A 7,935-nucleotide genomic window follows, 5' to 3' on the forward strand; every position below is an offset into this window, starting at 1 on the left:
GAGGCAGTGAGTCACTTTCCTAGAATTACACAGCTAGGAAGGGAAGGGTTTAAAGGTAAATATTTTCCGAAGCACAATACCCACTTTCTGTTATCCCCACTCATTTCTGTCTACTTGCTCCTAAGATCTAATAGAAAAGGAGATTTACACCTATTCTATGCAGGTAACAAAGGGATCATGGGAACAGCCAGGAAGCTCCATCCAGAGCAATAAACTTGTCCTGTAAAGAGGCAAATGTTAAGAGTGCAGAGGTGGAGGGTGGAGGAGCTAGGGAGCACGCTTGCACAGCTGTCACAGGGCTGCTTGGTCGGTTAGTGGGAAGTTGGTGCCTGGTACTAAGACGTGTGCCGTGGGGGAGGTGGTGGTAGAGGCAGCAATGGCAGCAGGCTCCGAGGCAGTGGTTGGGCTCAGGCGAGTGGATGAAGTCGTGTCAGTACGTTCATGCGAGTTGGAATCCAAGCCTCCTAAAATGGCAGATGATTTGGATTTCAAGACAGGAGATGCAGGGGCCTCAGGTACCTTCCCAATGCAGCACTCAGCATTATGTAAGAATGGCTTTGTGGTGCTCAAAGGCCAGCCATGTAAGATCGTCGAGATGTCTACTTCAAAGACTGGCAAGCATCGCCATGCCAAGGCCCACTTGCTTGGAACTGACATCTTTACTGCAAAGAAATATGAAGATATCTGCCCATCCCCCTGAGTGCAGTGAGCAGGACACAGTGTGGGGCAGCGCAGAGCAGGGAGCCTGTGTGGTTCCTGGAGCTCTGGTTCTGTGTCACTGACCACACAGCTGTCCTGAGCATCCAGGCTGCAGCAGGTTCCCCAGGCTGGAAAGGGACTTATGGGGAGTGGGGCTGGGCTCTCTGAATGAGCTTTACAGGGTTTTTGCCCTGCTTTGTGAAGTAGCTCGCTGAGTGTGTGTACAGATTAACAGTTGCAGGTGTCTGTACATCAGTTCAATATGACCAGCCTCACAGAAGAGATGGTCAGCATGTACCCTCTGTGTGAACTTGGAAGTGTATCGTTGACAATGTTATGATAATAGCATGGAAGAGCTTCTAGAATTGTGAAAAGCCTTAAAAACCTCTATAAATGTGACTAGCCAATTCAATATATGGCAATAGATTCTTCTTTGTTGGAAAATCCTTGGTAACAGAGTTTTAGGAGAAGTTCTTGCAAGATTAGTAATCCAATAACTATAATTAGGGCCAGGGACTTAGCCCAGTGGTTCCACTGCCTGCCTCACAAGCATATGGCCCCAAGTTCCATCCCTGGCACCAAAATAAATAAATAAATAAATAACCAGGCAGAGCCAGGGATGTAGCTCAGTGGCACCGCACCTGCCTCACAAGGGCAAGGTCCTGAGTTCAATTCCCAGTACTGTCAAAAACAAAACAAAACAAAAAACCCAAAAATAACTACAATTATAATTCACTCAGGGCCAGGGATTTGGCTCAGTGCTTCTGCTGCCTGCCTCGCGCCTGAGCTTGATCCCCAGTACCAAAAAAAAAAAAAAATTCACTTAGCCTATTTGGTGACATCCTATTCATAGCATTCATTCAAAGCGAAACTAATTCATGATCTGTCAAAAATCCTATTTAAGTGTGGAACTGTAAAAGTATTGAATCATTTCAAACTGTTTACTTAGCTAGAAAAAATCCAAGTAAAATGGAAAAATATTGTTAAAAAAAAAAAGATACTGCCCATCAACTCATAATATGGCTATGCTGAACATCAAAAGGAATGATTTCCAGCTGATTGGCATTCAGGATGGGTACCTATCACTACTCCAGGACAGCGGGGAGATGCGAGAGGACCTGAGAAAGACATCAGCAAAGAGATTGAGCAGAAGTATGATCGTGGAGAAGAGATCCTGATCACGGTGCTCTCTGCCACGACATAGGAGGCAACTGTTGCAATCAAGGCCATGGCAAAATAACAGACTCCCAGGGTGGTGGCGGTGGCAGTGGCAACAGCAGCGATTCTCAAGCCTGCAGAGGCCCCCCTCAGGCTGGCCCACTCTATCTAGGCCCTTGGCTGGACTCCTACTTTTTTTCCACTAAGTTTATTGGTACATTTAAGGTAAGCCATACAGTTATACTCATCATTGGGATCTTGTACCTTTACATGACAGATCTTGGTTCTTATTTTTTCCCCAATCCCCTGCCCTTTTTCTCCCCCTTCACCCTCCCCTGTTTACAAAGCCTTTGTTTCCATTTTTTCTTTTTCTCATATTTTTTTCTTTTCCCTTCTTTCCTTCCCCCTACCCTTCCCACTTCTCCTATTCCTTTAGACTTTTTCTTTGTATTTCACAATTATACCATTCGAACCTTATTTATACTTTTAGTTTTTCACACCAGAGAAACTATTCGATATTTATTCATGTGTGTCCTATTTATTTCACTTAAGAGTATGGCCTCAATGTGCATCCATTTAGCTATAAATGTCTCTAGTTTCTCATTCTTTATGGCTGGGTAGTGAAAAACCACATCTTCTTTATCCAGTCTCCAGTTGATGGGCAATTCGGCTGTTTCCAAGTTTTAGCTATTACAAACTATGCCTCTGTAAACATGGGTGCACATATATTGCTAGGTTATGATTCTTTTAATTCTTTTGGAAAGACACCCAGCAGAGGGATAGCTGGGTCAAATGGGACTTCTAAATGCAGTTTTTTTTGAGATACCTCCATACTGATTTCCACAGTGGTTGCACAGTCTGCACTCCCATCGATGGAGAAGGGTTCCTTTCTCCCCTCAACCCCACCAGCATGTTATTGGTTGATTTCTTTATAGCAGTCATTCTTTCTGGGGTGAGGCAGAATTTCAGTGTTTTTTTCATCTACATCTCTTGAATGACCAATGATGTCGACCATCTTTTCATATATTTATTTGCTGCTTTTACTTGTTTGTCTGAGAAATAAATGTCTGTTCATTTCAGGCACCCTTTTTGAATCAGGTCTTATTTTGGGGGGGTCTGATTTTTTCTGAGTTCTTTATATATTCTAGATAATAGTCCTTTGTCTGAGAAACAGCTGGTAAAAAAATTTTCCCACATTGTAGATTGTCTCTTAGCTCTGTTGGTGGTTTCTCTTGCACTGCAGAAGCTTTTTAATACGATGAGACCCCAGTTGTTGATTCTTTGTGCAAGTTCCCACGCTACTGAGGATTTGTTCATAAAGTCTTTTCCTATGCCAATGTCTTCGAGAATTCTGCCTAACTTATCTACCAGTAAGTTTAGTGTTTCTGTTTTGATATTTAGATATTTAATCCACTTTGATTTTAGTTTAGTGCATGATGAAAGAGGAATCTAGTTTTAACCTTTGGCAGGTTGAATCCAGTTTTTCCAACACCATTTATTAAAGAGGCTATCTTTCCTCTAGTGAGGATGGTTGGCTCATTTGACAAATATGAGGTAGATGAGTATATATGGAGCTGTTTCGGCATCTTCTAATCTATTCCACTGATCTTCAGGTCTGTTTCTTTGCCAGTACCATATTGTTTTTATCACCAGAGCTTTGTAGTATAATTTCAAGGTGGGGACTGTGATACCCCTGCCATGTCTCTCTTCTTGATCCAAATGAATTTTTGGATTGTTTTCTCAAGTTCTGTGAAATATACTGTTGGGATTTCAATAGGGATTGCACTGAATCTGTATAGCAGCTTTGGAAGTATGGCCATTTTCATTATATTGGTTCTTCCTACCCAGGAGCAAGGGATGTCTTTCCATTTTTTTATGTCCTCTTCAATTTCATTTTTCAGAGTGTTGTAGCTTTCAGTGTAGAAGTCTTTTGTCTCCTTCACTAGATTGAATCCTAGATATTTCATTTTTTTGGATGTTATTGTGAAAGGAATTGTTTGCCTAATTTCTCTCTCAGTGAGTCTGTTATTTTGTACAAGAAGGCTATTGATTTTTGAGTGCTGGCTTTGTATCCAGCTACTCTACTGAATCTGTGAATTAAGTCTAGAAGTCTTTTGGTGGAGTTTTTTTGGGTCTTCTATAGAGTATCATGTCACCAGCAAATAATGAGTTTAACTTCTTCCTTCCCTAACTTTATTCCTTTTATTTCTCTTGTCTAATTGCTGTGGCTAGTGTTTCCAGAACTATATTGAACAGGAGTGGTGATAGTGGACATCCTTGTCTTGTTGCTGATTTTAGTGTGACGGTTTTCAGTTTTGGACCATTTAGTATGCTGTTGGCTGTTGGTTTTTCATAGATAGCCTTTATCAGGTTGAGATAAAGACCATCTTATTCCAAATTTCTGTAGGGTTTTTATCATGAATGGGTATTGAATTTTGTCAAATGCTTTTTCTGCATCTATTGAGATGATATGGTTTTTGTCCTTGACTTTAACATAGTGTATTACATTTATTGATTTTTGTATGTTGAACCATCCTTGCATCCCCCCAGGATAAATCTGACTTGGTCAGGATGTATGATCTTCTTGATGATCCTCTGTAGTCTGTTTGTTAGTATCTTATTGAGGATTTTTATTCCTCATTAGGGAGATTGGCCTGTAGTTTTCTTTTCTGGTTTTGGAATCAAACTAACACTTGCTTCTAGGAATGAATTAGGAAATATTGCTTCCCTTTCAATTTCACTGAAAAGTTTAAAAAGTACTGGCAATAGTTCCTCTCTAAATGTCTTATAGAATTCAGCAGTGAAGCCATCAAGACCTGGGTTTTTCTTTGTTGTTAAATTTTTAATTATATTTCCAATTTCACTGAATGCAATTGGGGTGTTTAGAATTTATCTTCTTCGTTCAACTTTGATAATTCATATGCATCTAGAAATCTGTCCATTTCTTCTATGTTTTCCATTTCATTAGAATACAGGTTTTTGAAATAGGTATTGATGATCCTCTGGATTTCTCCTGGATCTGCTGTGACTTCACCTTTTTCTTTCCCAGTTGCCTGAATTTGAACCTTTTCTCCCTCTCCGTTTTTTGGATAAGGTTGGCTAAGGGTTTATCAATTTTACTTATTCTTTTAAAAAACCAACTCTTTGATTTGTTGATTTTTGTATCGTTCTTAGTCTCTATCGCATTAATTTCTGATCTTTACAATTTCCTCCTGTACATGCTTTCAGTTTGTCTTGCTCTTTTTCTAGGATCTTAAGGTACAGCATTAAGCTGTGTATTTGAGCTCACTCTGTTTTCCTATTATGGGCATTTACTGCTGTGAATTTCCCTCGTTGAACTGCTTTCATTGTGTCCCATAATTTCCTGTATATTGTGTTGGCATTATCATTTAATTGCTGAAACTGTCTAATTTCTTCTTTAATTTCCTCTGTGACCCATTGGTTGTTCAGGAGGGTGTTATTCAATTTCCATGTGTTTGCGAAGTTCTTGCAGTTTCTTAGTCTATTGATCCCAGTTTAATTGCACTATGGTCTGATAATATACAGGGAAAAATTCAATTCCTTTGCATTTACTTAAACATTTTCTATGAGCCTGCAAGTTTGGAGAATGACTCATCTGCCGCCACAAAGAAGGTGTTTTTTTTTTTGTTTTTTTTTTAAGAGCAGGAGAAATTTATTTAAGGAAAGAAGGCTCTAAGAGAGACAGAAAGGGGGCTGGAAAGTGGTTGCCCGCTGACCCCACTTCTCAAAGATGTTTTATAGAGCCAAGCCACGTGGTGAGGTGGGTACAAAGTGGGACAAAAGTATAAAACCCAGCCAGGTGTGGTGGCACACACCTGTAATCCCAGCACTTGGGAGGCTGAGGCAGGAGGATCGCTGTGAGTTCAAGACCAGCCTGAGAGACAGAAAGGGGGCTGGAAAGTGGTTGCCCGCTGACCCCACTTCTCAAAGATGTTTTATAGAGCCAAGCCACGTGGTGAGGTGGGTACAAAGTGGGACAAAAGTATAAAACCCAGCCAGGTGTGGTGGCACACACCTGTAATCCCAGCACTTGGGAGGCTGAGGCAGGAGGATCGCTGTGAGTTCAAGACCAGCCTGGGCTACATAGTGAGTTCCAGGTCAGTCTCAACTACATAGTGAGACCCTGTCTCAAAAAACAAAACAAAAAGTATAAGACCCAATGGAAAAATTACAAGGTGGGCATGAGGTAGGGCAAAACCATGACCAACCAATAAGATTGTAAGTACAGTCACCCAGGTAATATTGATTCAATGGGGATCAAATGGGGGAGCAAGTCACACAGCAAGCATACAAGGATTTTCAGTAAGGGTGGGGGTCAGGGATATTTCCTGGGAAGTCTGGATTAAGACCTTGTTCCCCCACCCAGGTGATTGATACCTATTTAGAATATCAATTCTAAATTCATCCCCAGGGGAGGCACAAAAATATAGTAGTTTCTCTCCTTTTAAATTCTTGCCTTCAGTGAACGTGTCTTGATTGCCCTCCATGTTGACTCTTGTGGTGTTGGCTCCTTGAGGACGGCTGTACCTACAAAATATCTAATTAACTTATCTAGCTGCAATATTCCCTCCTCTGAAGAAGTACCCCTAACTGCTGTGAGGGCAAACAGCGAAGACAGCTCTGGATGCTTCCAGCTGCAGAGGGTCATAGTTGTGATCATCAAAAATATATTTGTTTAAAGGATTGGTATAGATCTATTATTTCATTGATTTTTTTGTGTAGATGATCTATTTGTGACAGTGGGGTATTGAGGTCCCCCACTACAATTGTATTAGTGCTTATTTGGTTTTTTTCTATCCATTAATATTTGTTTTGTATAGTTGGGGGCATTAGTATTTGATGCATATATATTTATGATTGTCATCTCTTCCTCTTGGATTATTCCCTTTACAAAGATGTAGAGGCCTTCTTTATCTCTCTTAATTAGTTTTGGTTTGAAATCTACTTTGTCTGCAACTAAGATAGCTACCCCCTTTTTCTAGGCTCCTGTCCCATGCAGAACTGTTTTCCATCCTTTTACTTTCAGTCTATGAATTTTTTTGTGAATTAAGTGGGTTTCTTATATACAGCATATTGTTGGATTTTGCTTCTTAATCCATTCCACTAATCTATTTCTCTTGGTGAATTGAGGCCATTAACACTGATATTTATAACTGATATGTACTGACTTATTGTCATGCTATTGTCCTGTTGTTGGCTATTTTAATTTTTCCCTCTCTCCCTTTAATTTCTTCCCTTGCATAATGGATTTGCTTTGTGGGCTTCATGGAGTTGTGACCTTCACTGTCTTTTTCCAGGATATTGTTTGGAATTGTTTGGAGTGCTGGTTTAGTATTCATGAAATTTCTCAGGTGTTCTTTGTCATGGGAATATCATATTTCTCCATAAAATTTGAAAGTTTTGCAGGATACATCATTCTAGGTTGGAGGTTTTTTAGGGCTTGAAATACCTCATTTCAGGCTCTCCTTGACTAGAGAGGGTTTGTGTTAAGTCTGCTGTGATTCTCATGGGCTTCCCTTTGAATGTGATTTGTTTCTTTTCTCTGCTTGTAGTATTTGTTCTTCTGTTGGGTTTCTGGGATCTTGACTATGTATGTCTAGGTGTAGATTTTTTTGATCATGGTTAGCTGGAGTCCTATATGCCTCACTTACCTGTATGTCAAATTCTTTTGCTCTGTTTGAGAAGTTTTCTGTCAGTAATTCTGTGAACAGTTTTTTTAAAAATATCATTTGTACTTTCTCCTTTTTCATGGATTCCTATCAGTCTTATATTAATTCTTCTTTACATCATCTAGGAGCTGTTTGATCGATTTCTCATGGTCCCTTACTGTTTTTGAGAGATCCCTCTTTTCATGGTCACTGACCTCAATCCTAGCTTCTATATCTGATATTCCATCTTCACATTCACTCTTTCTGCTGTGAATGTTTTCAATAGAGTTTTTAATCTCCCGGTATTTGAATCATTTCACTGATTCCATTTCTTTCCTATGCTTAGCATTCATGGTTTCCATTTTGGTCCTAGGCACATCTTTTTTTTTTTTTTTTTTTTTTTTTTAAT

General features: G+C 39.9%; 1 pseudogene; it reads left to right on the plus strand.

Moving 5' to 3' along the window:
• The first annotated feature begins 312 nt into the window (after nt 1-312).
• Nucleotides 313-1,939, plus strand: LOC104871498 (annotated as a pseudogene).
• The last annotated feature ends 5,996 nt before the right edge of the window (nt 1,940-7,935 follow it).

The sequence above is a fragment of the Fukomys damarensis genome, unplaced genomic scaffold (genome assembly GCF_012274545.1).
Source record: "Fukomys damarensis isolate Sample0158 unplaced genomic scaffold, DMR_v1.0_HiC HiC_scaffold_23, whole genome shotgun sequence".
In the NCBI taxonomy this organism is placed as follows: Eukaryota; Metazoa; Chordata; class Mammalia; order Rodentia; family Bathyergidae; genus Fukomys; species Fukomys damarensis.